The sequence below is a fragment of the Lepisosteus platostomus genome, chromosome 18, assembly GCF_059453375.1.
Source record: "Lepisosteus platostomus isolate fLepPlt1 chromosome 18, fLepPlt1.hap1, whole genome shotgun sequence".
Classification (NCBI taxonomy): domain Eukaryota; kingdom Metazoa; phylum Chordata; class Actinopteri; order Semionotiformes; family Lepisosteidae; genus Lepisosteus; species Lepisosteus platostomus.
Genome location: NC_142628.1, coordinates 8,901,262 through 8,914,998, shown reverse-complemented (window position 1 = coordinate 8,914,998; position 13,737 = coordinate 8,901,262). Strand labels below are relative to the sequence as shown.

Here is a 13,737-nt window from a genome sequence, read left to right as displayed (position 1 = left end):
TAGGAAAGAACATCAAAGGAGGGGGGCATTCATCTGTAACTTCAAACACTGCATTACCGATATAAATTAAAGAGACAAGAGTGTAGTACGCAAACATTTTTAACATCAAAAACTCAACAAAAGCTTCTACTGGAAACATTTCTCTTCTGGAGTTGTTATTTCTTGGTTTCATACAATTGAGGAAATTGGGCTTTGGAAAAAAGAAATGCATACCGATACTTCACCAAAAAGAAACCAGCTTTAGACCTTATTTATAATCCCTGAAAACAGTACAAAATATAAAGCTTTGATTACTGACTCACTGAAAAGAAAAATCCTGTAATTTATGTACGGATTATTTGTTTTAATGATTAACACTTAAATGTAAAGAAATTCATATTTAGGATTTTTTTTTCTGAGATGAACACGCATCTGAAGTAGAAATCCATAGTTCAGGAATCACTATATCACATTAAATAATATAGATTGAGTAAGGTTCTTTGGGGGTGGTTATTAATTTTCTTTGTGACAAAGATGAAAATAGACACTTTGCCCAAGAGATAAAGTGTGATATTGTTTAACCTTCAAGCTTCCAGTTGAAAAACTGGATGAATTTTTATCACAAAATGGCTATCATTTCCATGAACCTCTGAACTGCAGTACACACCTGAATTGTGCTCCCAAAGCTTTCTCATGTTTTGTAGAGCTTGGGCTGACTGCCAGTGGACATGTTGACGAAATTCTACAAAATTCGGACCCTTTTTGGCACTACAGGCCTCTGTAAATTAACTGAATTAGACTAGCCAGAAATATATCACCAAATATGTCAATCAAATATTTAGGAGGTTGGAATGTTGGAAAGCTACAGATTGAAACGCAAAAAGCAGAAAAGCTATTTCAATTCTTTCAGTCTTTAAGTTCCCTTTATGAGCTTCTCTCTTCTCCGGTTTCTCCAGTTTGTGCATTTGAAAAATGAAAAGAGGCAAGAGTGACTCAGATTCATTCAGGCTAGCTAACCATGGAAGGTTCTTGGATTTATATCTCACATAGAGCATGCCCATATGTTCTATTTCAGATTTAATTACTTTATTCCTGCACAGAAAGAACATACGTTATAACCTATAACTACATTACAACTTTTTCTTTTTTATCTACTGTTTCAAAAGGCAAAACTCCTGCTAAGTTTGTATCTTCTATATATAAAATATAAAATCTTGCTTAAAGAGATTTGATATAAAGATATTTTGGCATTAACTAAAATAAACAGCACTTTAAAAAAAATCACCAACTACCTAAGCAACATAATATTCATTAAAGCTTTCTCACCTTTTCTGGATCATCACCAAGCTTTTTCAGAAAGTGAACGTCTTGAGCAATCGATGACGCTAATGAATACTCAAGTGAATGTTAATCCAATGTGTCCAAACCCAGATACATTACTTTCACTGAATCCTCTTTGGTGACAACTGGATATTTTGAGCAGGCAATTGATAAACGTGTAAGACCTGTGCATGATTAATGACTATTTTTTCCATGAACAAGCTGATTATTATAGGTTATTAGGATTTTATCATCATGTAACAATAGGAGAACTCAAAAGATCCAACAATATTATTTAAAGGAACACATAGTTCTATATACCAAAGAGAAGTGAACTCCTTGTGGTTCTTAAGCAGGTTGGTGCTATCCTTGTGTTGTCTAGGTTCAATACCTCTACTATATGACAATAGTAATGGTCTCCCCCAGTCTTTGTTTTTCTAGTAAATGCCATTCAGGGTTCTTAATAACATATGACTAAGGAGCAATTAAAAACATTATTCTATAGGACATCTTTCAGACAACACAAGGAAACAATCCTGTGCCACTCTCCAGTTATACCACACTCTAATTTCTTTGATGAAACAATATTCTAACCATCAAGAGGGTAAGTAAAATAAAACCATTTATTTTCTGAGTGACAATATTTAAAAACATCCAATGCTTCTTTCAGACAGATCTTTTTTTAAAAAGGCACTTAAATATATGGCCTTCTGTGCAGATTTGAAAGGCTTATTATGTTAATTCAACATACCTTCTGTATTGAGTGCTTTGGCAAAAAAAAATATTCCGGTTCTTTTAAAGTGTGTTTTGATAAAGCAACAGAGCTAGTTACACATCTAGACCTTTGCAATATTATGAAAATATGCTTTGAATCATACTTATTCATGACACCTCTTATTGTATTAAGTTCACCCATTCCGCTTGAGGAAACAAAACCCCACATGTTTGTGCTTTTCTTATGATCATGCTGATGTGTTTTTCCATTGGGTCCAGTGGTTCGTCTTCTTTCATAGGAATTCCAAAAGAATGGATTATAATTACCATTCTAGCTTTCATGTCTTCGAAGGTCCTCTAAAATTACTCTTTTATTGTCTAAATAAATTACACATAGACTGGTCATAGACATCCAGGGATGGTAAGGTTTGTTTTCTTTTTTTAATAGTACACAATATTTTTAAACAACAGCATTTGGTACAGGGTAGGATAAAAAAGTCCTGCATCTGTTATCAAGTGTTCTTAAAATAATGCTTCTTGTTTATACCTATATACTGTATATTAACACTATATATAGTTTATTTTTCCTTCTCTTTCTTTACATTACCAACAGTTTAAAGAAATATTACTCTAGTTACCCTGAATGGCATTTAAAGTAAGACAAATGTTCCTCCGACCTGTCGTACTCTTTGGAAAAGAAATTGTTACACTGCGATCCCTTAACGTACAGTAGCTATGCAGTTCAGTTTACAAACTGCAAACAACAAAAACAGTACTTCTGGATGAGCACTAGATGGCAACCGGTGACACATTAAACATCCATTTGCAAATGCTGAACCTTTATCAAATCTAGCTAAAATTAATTACACACTATTACATTTTGATTAGGTTCTGTATAATTCACTCAGTGGCAAATGACTTGCAAGATAAAGTTAAAATAGCATTAAATGTCTGCAAGGGTACTTTAAAAAATATTATGTTATTAGGTTATTAAATTAGGGCAGCAAGCAGGTTTTCATTTATCAAATGAATTGAACATAATCCATATTGTGGTCTGTCCGGTTATTGTATATATTTAACCGGATGCAGGTGTTTTAAATTTAAACCCTGCACAGAAGGCACATTTCATTGGCAATTTACAAGTACTAAATATGAGCTGATTTTGTACCTCTTGAAGAAAACAGCAGTCTTCTAATTTGCTGAACACTTCGCAACCTTCACATAGAATGTGGTTCATTCATGGTGATAAGAAGCAATAAGGAGCTGAAACTTTTTTATTTCCAGGTTGCAACATTTTCAATTACAGTATATGTCTGCCATGTTGCAAAATATTTAGTATGGGGTCAGATTAGTCATTTGATGGAAAACTCAAGATGTATCTGAATATGCTGCATGCAGATAGTGGATAAAAACAGGCAGCTGTCACCTTGCGGTAAATAAAGCAGAAATTATTGGTCACTTAATCTTCTATCCCTGTGTTTTAAATGCTCATAAAAGGTTAAGACACAGTGTCAAAGAAACCATGACTCTGTATCCTGACTGTTATGAGTATTGTTTTAAAACACTAATGAATGTATTGTATATGGAAGTGTATTCCTTACCTGCCATCCGTCAGCCCATGAAACACCTGCTCACTTGCCAGTTTCTTGGGGGGATCCGTACAAAGGTTAACTCCCATTATTGCAGTGGAAAGAGCCATTGCTTGTGCATGCTTGGGGAAAAAAAACTCTCTTTCTCATAAGGACACAAGATGAAGAACAAGAACACCATTCAGTCGTATCCATGATGCGAGATTCAACATGCCCTAACAATTCAGGTTTCGAGATGTACCTTTCTAAATGTGAAGTAGGAGAATATTGGGTAACACTACAGAACGTGTGTATTCAAGCATGAATCCCTTGTAACATGCAATTTATAAAGAGAATATTAATACAGAACCAATATCCTTATGTGAAGTGATCAGTTATTACTGATGAATTGGATGGTTATTAACTGAAGTACGATATTTGTCATTTATAACTTAATTATCATGGGTTATGTCAGTGTTTAGTACTATGTTATTTGCTTGTAGAGGTTTATTTGTGTCCCTTAAAATTACATATAACTGAACATTGCACTGTATCCTCGATTATTCTGAGTTATCACCTTTTATTCACCTTGTCTAAAAATCTATATGTGAGTATAGATTTTTAGAGGTTTCACACCCTCACTAATGGCCAGTTACCCTCAGAAGCTACAGTAGCTTGACTGTCCATTCAGACTCAGAACAGCAAGGGTCACTGTGAGGTGATGAGGCAAAGTAAGGGGTTGCCAGTTTTTCACTGCCAGCACACGGAAGAGCAAAGCTCAGCTCTTTATTAGCCTGCAAAGATCAGCTGCTCAGTTCTGCCGGGATCTTCACTACCAGCAATCTAATTACATACAGTAGCTGCAAAAAATCTCTTACTCTATGTGAGCATAGAGTCACTTTATCATTTGGCAGGAAAATTGTTACAGAGCTGAACTTGTGATGCCTTTTGATTTATTGTTTTAATTAGAATTTTTGTACAATTTTTGTTGAATTTTTGTTTTGTTTTTTTCTCTTCAGCCTAGGAAAGACCTATGGAAATCGGTGGAAGTCAACCTTTCGGTTACAAAGTGCATAAAAACGTCTAAGCCAGCAAGCTCATTAGTTACAGGCAGCAGATTTCCACTGGTGGCCACAGGGCCCAGCTGGCAGTACAGCTAAAACAAGGTAATACAGGGTGCAAGAAAGGACTATTCCGTGAATGGGATGGTAGACCACTTGACAGAAGAATTTAGCACAATCGTGTAAACAATCAGGCACTCAAGAACTAAATGATTAATGGACTTGAAATTCCTGATTTCTTAAAGTATTGTAGTACAGTATATGTGATACAATCATGGATACAAAAACCTAAATCAACATAGTGTGGTGCAACACTGGACACTCCACATTACAGGTAAGGGGGACTCCCCTCCACCATCACCAATGTGTAGCCCCGAACTAGATGATGTGACAGCAGACAAAGTGCACCAGTACACTGACCACACACCAGCTATCAGTGGGGAGGAGGACAGAGTGATGAAGTCAATTCATAGATGGGGATTATTAGAAGGCCGTGAATTGGTAAAGGCCCTGTGGGAAATTTCTGTTGAGGGTTTGGTTCAGTGTAAATTAATCTTCTTCCCTCCATCAAACTCTTGCCTTTGGGGTGTTCTGGTATCCCTTCCTGCAAACTGACTTTCAATCTTTCAGCTTCATGGCAAAAGTCTAAGTTCATGTTTTACAAATTCAAAAAACTTTCCAAGATAAACACTCCCAAGCAGTGATTATGTAGGTGGAAAATGTCATGATCTTTTTGTAGATTTTGTACACCTTTAAGTATAGACACCTTTAAACGTGTGGAGCTGCTTGGCAAACTTTAAGCAACTTCATCTGTGGAGCCAATTAGCTTTGAAGGTTTTCTTGATGGTTCAATCTCGAACTTGGCGATTTTCATGGCACTGCTGACGCACAATGTGAAAGTATTAAAGAGAAGGAAACCAGCCAGACATGCAAGGACTGATGTATTGTGAAATGACTCCAGTCTTCACATCACCTGAGGGAGGCAGTGCAGCCCACTGCTCAGTGCAGTGCTGGGCGAGATAGTCAGGTGTCAGATTTCATGCTCACTAGTGTTTAACTGAATGACCCCCAGGGCATCTCTTGTTGCTTTGTGCAGCAGCCCCACCCAGCTGTAAAACAGTTTAAAAGCAGGACACTACAGCCCTAAATGGGATCTGAAACTGGAGGAGGGTTGTTTGGGGGTAAACAGTTTACAAGCTGTGAGCTGTTATGACTGCTGGCTTAGCAGCTTTGTAATTTAAGATTTTTTCCTTGGAGGAGATAAACTGTCAGTGCTTAATAACTGGAGCCCACCATATACAATATCACTGTCTGTATATTCACTTTTCATAAGCAGGATTTTATTTTTAGTTTCCAGACCTTTGCATTCAATTTCAGTGCATCATTCATTCATTCTTGGTCTCTCAACTGCACCTGTTACTACCTGAAGGTTTAGAATGAACATTATTAAGATTATTTTACTTAGTGGTAATTTGTTACAGCTTTTGAAATGACCATTTCAAAACAAGAATAAAATAAGATTGTTTTAGAATATGGCTATTGAAACAAAAGCGGAGACATAATTTGTCAAAATCTAGTATAATAGCATCTGAACTAACATAGTATAATAATATCTTGATAAGGAACATTGTTAATACATTTTATTGCAGATATTAGCTTGTGAAGGTAAAGGTATCATTGTGTAAGGAGAGCACTATCACTTCCATTTTAGAATAAAATTTTAATTTAGTTGAAGTTAAATTGGCTTTGGCCAAAACTGGATTGCTTTTATACAGTGATTTACAAAATAATATTCTAGGTGTGTGAAGTGAGTGGGGATTATGGGTTTGTGGTTACAAATTTACATTCCAGAAAGGTCCACCTCACCCAAATCATCATAAAACTGTTACAGGTGTTAACAGATCTTTTCAATCAACACATGGCCAGAGCTGGGTGGGCAAGGAGCTTAAATTGCTAGCTTAAACCTGGTGAAGAAGCTATGGCCTCCAGGGAATTTCTAAATGGTAAAGTAAAAGGAGTTCATCACTAACAATGAAATGCAGCTCTTTCAGCTGGTAACCAAACCAAACACTTGGAATATAGCAACATAGTTTCTGTTCACAGAAACAAAAACTGCAAATGGACCAAGAAAATATATTACTTAAAAAGTATTCACTCCAAAAAATGAAGTATTATCAGGTGTCATAATGTGGAATTCATATTTACTTTCCTTGTGCAAGGGTTCTAAACTATGTTGCTAAATCACCACCACCTTTCCTTCAACCCAGAAATATTCCCACTTTCTACATATGAAATCAGTGTTACTTTCCTGTCCAAAATAGATGGGAGAGGCCAGGCTATCCTGTAACCCAGTTAGTTTCCTGTGCTTGATAAACAGATATGTATTCAATCATCTGTTGGTGTATTGTAGGTTGTTATATTTTGTAGTTTAAAAGACTGCTTTCATTACAGAATCCTGTATTATGTGTACTGGTCATACATTGTAAAGATTGTGATTCTTGCTGTTATATTTGATAATAATGCATTTTTATTTCAGGTGCTGCATTTGTTTGTCAAAGCATTTTGCAGTAAAACTGACAACATCTGCCCCCTTACTGCATTATTACATTGATTCTGTAGATTCTTGGCACACATCGGAGTTGTGGTAAATCAGAGTTCAAATGATCAGCTCTCATAACGACTGTGGTTCAGTTTAAATGGCCATCCTTATTTGACACCCGAAAAAGGCTCCACAGCCGAAATGTTGTGTTTCTTCTCTTTTCAGCACGGAATAAACCTTTACTTGTTCGTTTGCAGCCTACGCATGCTGACGCACCTACCTACTTGAACTACTTATTTGATCAGTACCTACAGCAGGGGAAATCTGGAGCTTCTTAGCATTGTTTAAAACAAGTGTAAATCAAACTCACTTCTTAGAAGGCTAATTCGCTGTAGAGACTCTGTTCCCACCTAGACTCTCAGGCACTTCACTTAATTATTTGAGTAGCTAGACAGGTTTAATGGTTCTCTGCTGGCCTCAAAATCATTTAATTGTAAATGTGCCTTCAATGAAGCATATTGTTTAAACTGTCTCAGTTTTTTTTTAAAGGTTAAATTTATTTTGTAAAGTAATTTCTCAATCACCTAATCAATCCAGTGATTAAGAGCTCAAATGGGAATAAAGTGCCCACAAAAGATCATGAGACCCTTGTGAAATGGACTTTTACACCCCTGGTTTAAACTGTGTGCTTATCTTGTGTATGAGGGGCTGTCTGTTCCAAATTTGTTGACAAACCTGATCTGCCTGTTCCCTTTCACACCCACATGAGCACACACACACACACTCTCTAGAAGGTTTGTGTTTGAAACTGTACAGTTGCTGAGAATCTTCAAATCCCCAAATATTCACACAACCACAGATTTATAATTTAAACTGAATACAATGGGAAATTAATTTATGAAACTTCTAAGAAAACAGAGGCCTGTTCCTTTATAAAAATGATGCTTGGTATTGGATATCTAAATTAATTTTGTCAAGGGCTGCACAGAATACTTATGAATGCTGTTCTTGGGTATTTATGTATTTTCTAAAGATTTTGTGTGCTGAAGCCTCCACGAGAAATATTTGGGATCACCTTGACCATATGAAAAGCAATTTAAAAATGTTCAGATGCTCATCATTTTTTAAATGCATGCTGCCGTCAGAATCACCTCCTTGTTACTGTGATAGCACTGTGCCCCTTCATAAACCTTGCCTCATGAACATGCTTTGAGTGTAAGGTTATGAATCAGTTTCGATACTGGCAGGTATCTATGGTTATGCTTCCTGGTTACACAATGGTAATGTTTAACCAAGAGCTTGTGCAACTGTTTCAATAAGTGACCTGCAGACTCAAATAAAGGTCCCAGTTTACCACCTCACTACCAATGTTTTGCCTCCCTAACGCCTCATCCACAGGAACCAAAAGGCAGGAGAGCTCTCCCATACCCTTGGTTTTTGCATAAATAAACATACCTTTTGATATTTAATGGTACTGCCCTGGAACACCACCGCCCAAGAGAACAAAGGAAAATCAAGATTAAGTAATGTTAGAAAGCATCTTTGTAATTAGCAGGCCTTTTTATTAGTTGAGAGACAAATCAAGGGAGAAATTGGGTTACTGAGGCTTGAATGTTTGGCAGAGGTTTTCAATGTTGTTGCCAAGCTGCTACACGAAATGAAAAACGGGTCCTACGCAGCATGAAATGCAGTGATAATGGGACTTCACTTACATTACAAGGACTTAAACTTCTCTCGTCACTGCAAGATTGTATTATACTGTAGATGCCACTTTCTGTTAAGCTGTTTTTCCCAACACGTTTAGTGACCTGTTTTTTTGTTTTGCCTGTTTTCTTTCTTAGCTTTACCACTCTTATCCAACACAGCTCTGTCAATCTGAGGACAACTAGTGCTGGTATCTCAGAAAGATTTACAAATGTTTGTTTTTATATACATTATGCAGCACATGTACATTTAAACCTTATAATAAACCTAATAAGACATATTTATACTGGCTCTAGGAAAAGCAATATAAAATACCACTCTAAATTTGGAACTGCAATATATGTCTATATTTGCACAAATCAAAACTGATTCAGTGTTACTATCATTTTAGAAAATCTTTCATCTATTTATTAAAGCAGTATATCTGTGAACAGTGTATACCTACTTTAAATGGTAGGCAGGTTAGGTCCTCTTTTCAGGCTATTAAGGCCCAGGGGAGAATGGGGGGTGAGGGCCACCATTTTTCTCAACCATCCAACACTGGAGGTGATCAGCATCACACTCCAGCCAGTCTATTTCTCCTAGAAGGATTAACGCCCAGTACTCATTTGGAAAGCAGGCTGATTGGATCTGGAAGCTCTCTGGAAGGAATTAGAGCAAGCTCCATTACTTGCCCCTACCTGGGATTGAACCCAGGACCTTCCCGTCAGGAGCTAGGCACCCTTGCCGTCTGAGCTGCCACGGCTCCACTTACTTTTAAAAAAGTTCACGAATTCCTTGTAAAAAAACGAAACACTTCTTTTTCCTCTCAAGTTTTTTTTGCACAAAGATTCTTGGGAAGGATGTGCTCAAGCAGTTAGTCTGGCAGAAACAGAAGTCTGGATCTGTGTTTTGGCTCCTGGAGTGCAGTTGCCACTTCACAAGATGCAGATTTGTGAGTTTCTCCAACACCATCCCATGCGGTTGCTCCATTTCTGTGTCCTCACAAATAACATGCCCACAGACATGACAACTGCTGATGGATTTTTTAAAAAAAATAAGCTGTTGGGTTTTATGGACTTCTATACCTAAAGACAACAGTGTAAAAAAAAAGGCTCTTGAAAGACGGCTTGCTTAGACACGACCGGGCAAGTTAACTACTACAAATCCTTACCAAGGCATTATGTAGGATCTAAACACATGCCCTCTGGTCGCTAACTTGGAATTCAAGGTTTTGCAATTGCCTCCCACCAAATTTTGATATATCGTTTCTGGATCTTTTTCAGTCCTGTCATGTAGCAGCATGTTTCCTCAGCTGCACCAGGGTGAAACAGCACAGCACCAGGACTGTTCACGAAACATGAGAACAGTTGGTCTCGTCGTTTGTTTTATTCAAATTCCATTTTCCTTTTAATCATTTGCATTGCCCTATTTTCCCATTATTTGATACATATCCTTGTTTTTGCCTTGTGTCCAATTCCCCTCACTTGCCATTACTCGGACCACTGGCAAGCTCTCCCAGATGTGTGTTGCTCAAAGGTCACTCTCCGGGCGAAGTGATCTCAAGATCCTGTAAAACAATATGTCGTGTTCCTTTTACGGACACTCATCCCTTGTTAATTACTCTTATTCACTTCTGGAAATTCTTTTCAAATGCTGATTTTATTGGGAAGAATCGAACAGACTTCGACACACTGCCTGTAGCTCGTGACCCTCTGTAGGATGAAGCATCTGTAGATCATAGATGGCTACTGATCCTAACAGAAATAACAACAGAACGACTCAGTAGTAAAATCAGCATGTAAGACGTGAAGCTAGAGGAAAACGTTGGTCATTTAAAAAGCTTCTTTACGTTTTGCATTATGCGGCAGTGACTTCATCAAGAATGTACACAGGAGGCGTCTATTATTTCGTTAAAAATCATGCATAAGTTCCTGTTTAACCACATTTTGCAATGTTCACAGCTGGTTAGACCAGTTTAACAAAATACAATACTAATGTTGTGTGGTAGTCACTATGCAGTCCTCACAGATGTGAAGGGTTGATTGAATTGCTGTACCTTCTTCCTCATGAACTCTGGCTAATTTTCAGACAGTCTTAAAATGAGCAAATCTGAATTCACTTGAAAAATAGTGTCTGTTTTTAATGCACAAGTTCTAGTTAACAGTAAATAGCTTAAAACACAACATTTACAAATTCTGTAATTCATCGTACTTCAACTAATAACCATTCTTAACTAGACACTTCTCGAGGTATTTAATTTTGATAAATGCGGTCTCCATCATCCTTTTGTTAAAATATGGTGGAAAAAGTAAACAATTAAATTTGTAACACGACGACACGCTTCCCCTTAACCTTAATCAATCAAGGAGGAAGAAAAAGCCAGCATGAGTGCAAAAAGGGTTCATAAATTAGTAATTTTATTTGAAGACTATACATTACAAATGATAAAGCAGAGGCAGAGGCTAAAGCTAGACGCGGTAAAGTTCAGAACTAGCGCGATTTACCCAGCTGCAGCTCTTTTCTAAAAGAGAAACGTACGATACTCTTCTTTTAACTTGAATGAACGTCTGCGCGGATGGCGATGAGATACTAAGAAATGTATTCCCTTGCCCTCATCCTCCCATTCCTTTCCGCACCAAAAATCTTAAATTGGCACTCACTTAAAGGGTACTGACATTATCGATCGCCCCCTTTGATTTGAGTCTGGTAATGGGGAGGGGGGGTCACTGGTGACGTCCATTTGAAAGTTCCCTCCCTCCCTTTCCTTTCCTTTTTTTTTGGTTTGTGTGTGTGTGGAGTTTGAAAGCGGCGTCTCTCGTGAGGTCATCCTTTCGGCGCTGGTCCCTCCTACCCCGGCTGGCGACGGGGTTCGGGATGACGCCACCCTCGCTCCGCCCTGGTGCGAGCTCGGTCTTCGCGTTCATTTCATTCCTCTTCTCATTCCGAGCATTCTTCGCATCCCTGTCGGTGCGCCGCCGATTCACGTACACAAAACCCGGCCGGCCCAGAAACACGAGAATAACTTTACACAGTTTACAAAGATTTAAACAGCACATACAAGAGAGAGAGAGAGAGAAAAAAAAAGAGAGGCCGAAATTAAAATCAAATAACACTAGCAGAGAGTGGTGTTTTGAGGTAAGTTTGCATTTAATGGTATGCAAAATGGTTGGAGCTGGGTAGTTTGGTAATAAAGTTGTACCTTTCGACTAAAATGCATTAGATTCAAATAATAAAAACCGTATTAAGCATCACTGGTAACTAGTAGCGAGGGCTGAAAGTGGTTTGTTGATCTGTATGCTGGGCTTTTACATTGTTTCTCGCTGCTCTTGCAACAGGGTGCTTTCACTTTGTCCACTGACTCACTGCGTTGTAGCCTGACATAGCACGAAAATCTGACATTTTTTACATTTTTTTGTAAAGAAGCCCGACCTTACGCACGCTGGGGCTGCGATAACTCCCGATCACCAACCGGAGAGAGTCCGCAGCGGGGCTTTGCGACAAGTTCTGTCGAAAATGTGGCGTTTAAATCGACATTTGTACGCGATGAAGGATCAGATTGTTGCTGTTTTGTTCTCCAGAGTCGCTTCAGCTGGGAGTTGCGGATTGAAGTGGAACATTTTCAGAACTCCGCAAAAACATTGTATTCCAAGGAGGCTCGTTGCAGCTTTAGGATAACCCCCGCGTTTTTCCTTCTTTGTCGTTTAATCAACTGTAAGTATTAAGTATTTTCTTCGATTTACCCTTTCGTTTTATATCCTTTTAATGAATTCTTTGCATTCCATTAACACTCGATCCGAATGGTAAACTTGCGGCAGGTTATGGACTACTTGTTGCCGAAGAGCTTGTGGAAGGGACGTGTCGCAAAGGGAATGTCTTGGGGGAAAACGATAAGCCGTTGTTCGGCTTAAGATGGGGGAATTTTAAGAGAAATCGAAAAAAAAAAGTTGTGTGTAGTATGTGTGGATGAAACGAGCCGCTGTGATCATAAAAAGCAACAACAACAAACAAAATAAACCGTACGAGGGGGGAAAAAAATCCGTCGACTCTATTTTATTAACTTTAACGAGCGATGTAATGTACTGTTGATGAGAGCAGGAGAAAGTCCATTTTTGGTGGGAGGCTTTGTAAATAATTTATTGGGAACGACGGCAGCTGGGGAGGTCTTGAACAAAAGTAGCCTTCTGTGATTCTGTCAATAATTAAAACTTAATGATCTGAAACTGTAAAGATTGAAAGTTCCCCGAGTTATTTTTCTAAAGGATTTCTGATGTTATTAAGAAGGAACTTTTACTCACTATTATTTAAGTTTTTGTTGTACAATAATTCATGGTCATCCACGGCTCTTTGTTAGTTGTAGTTTTCTTCTCAGACAGATAAAGATCAGTGGAAAATTACTACGAAGTTCAGATTTTAATACATTTCAAAAAAGTCTTTTTGCCATTCGGAAGCATTGTATCCACTGAAGGCCTCTGTTTGCAATTGTTTAAAAAATAAATAGTAATATTGTTTTATTTTCAAGTTCCGTTGCTTTGCTGTCTGGATTAAAGATAACTTATTTTAGTTATGTTTGATTTACCACGTGGCAACAGTGTAGGTGCGTCTTGAAATGTTTATTTTGGGGAAAACAAAATTGCAAAAAATAAACATCCCGACAAGGCCTGGACTTAAGAGTTTTGACTTCCCGGTAGTGATGGTGTTGCGAATATTTCCAAAGAATTTTAGCGTTTTTGGTTAACAACGGTAAAGTTGATAGAGCTGGTGAAATAGGTTTTAGAAAAATAAACGCAGTAAAATTCACACGTTTTTTAAATATATAGTTCTTTTGCCGTTTTGATCGTGGACATAGTACAGTTTTGGTGGTGTGTGTTAT

General features: G+C 37.8%; 1 protein-coding gene across 7 annotated transcripts in view; it reads left to right on the top strand.

The window, feature by feature from the left end:
- Positions 1-11,743: 11,743 nt before the first annotated feature.
- LOC148645600 (transcriptional enhancer factor TEF-1) overlaps positions 11,744-13,737 on the top strand; it is a 66,759-nt gene continuing 64,765 nt past the window's right edge. For 2 of the 7 annotated variants that reach the window (XM_088611891.1, XM_088611890.1), the window contains exons 1-2: positions 11,754-12,002; positions 12,446-12,578. The gene's annotated coding sequence lies outside the window, so the exon portion shown is untranslated. Of the gene's footprint in view, positions 12,003-12,445; positions 12,579-13,737 lie in introns of all 7 variants that reach the window. The other 5 variants (XM_088611892.1, XM_088611893.1, XM_088611888.1 and 2 more) reach the window with 4 other exon arrangements.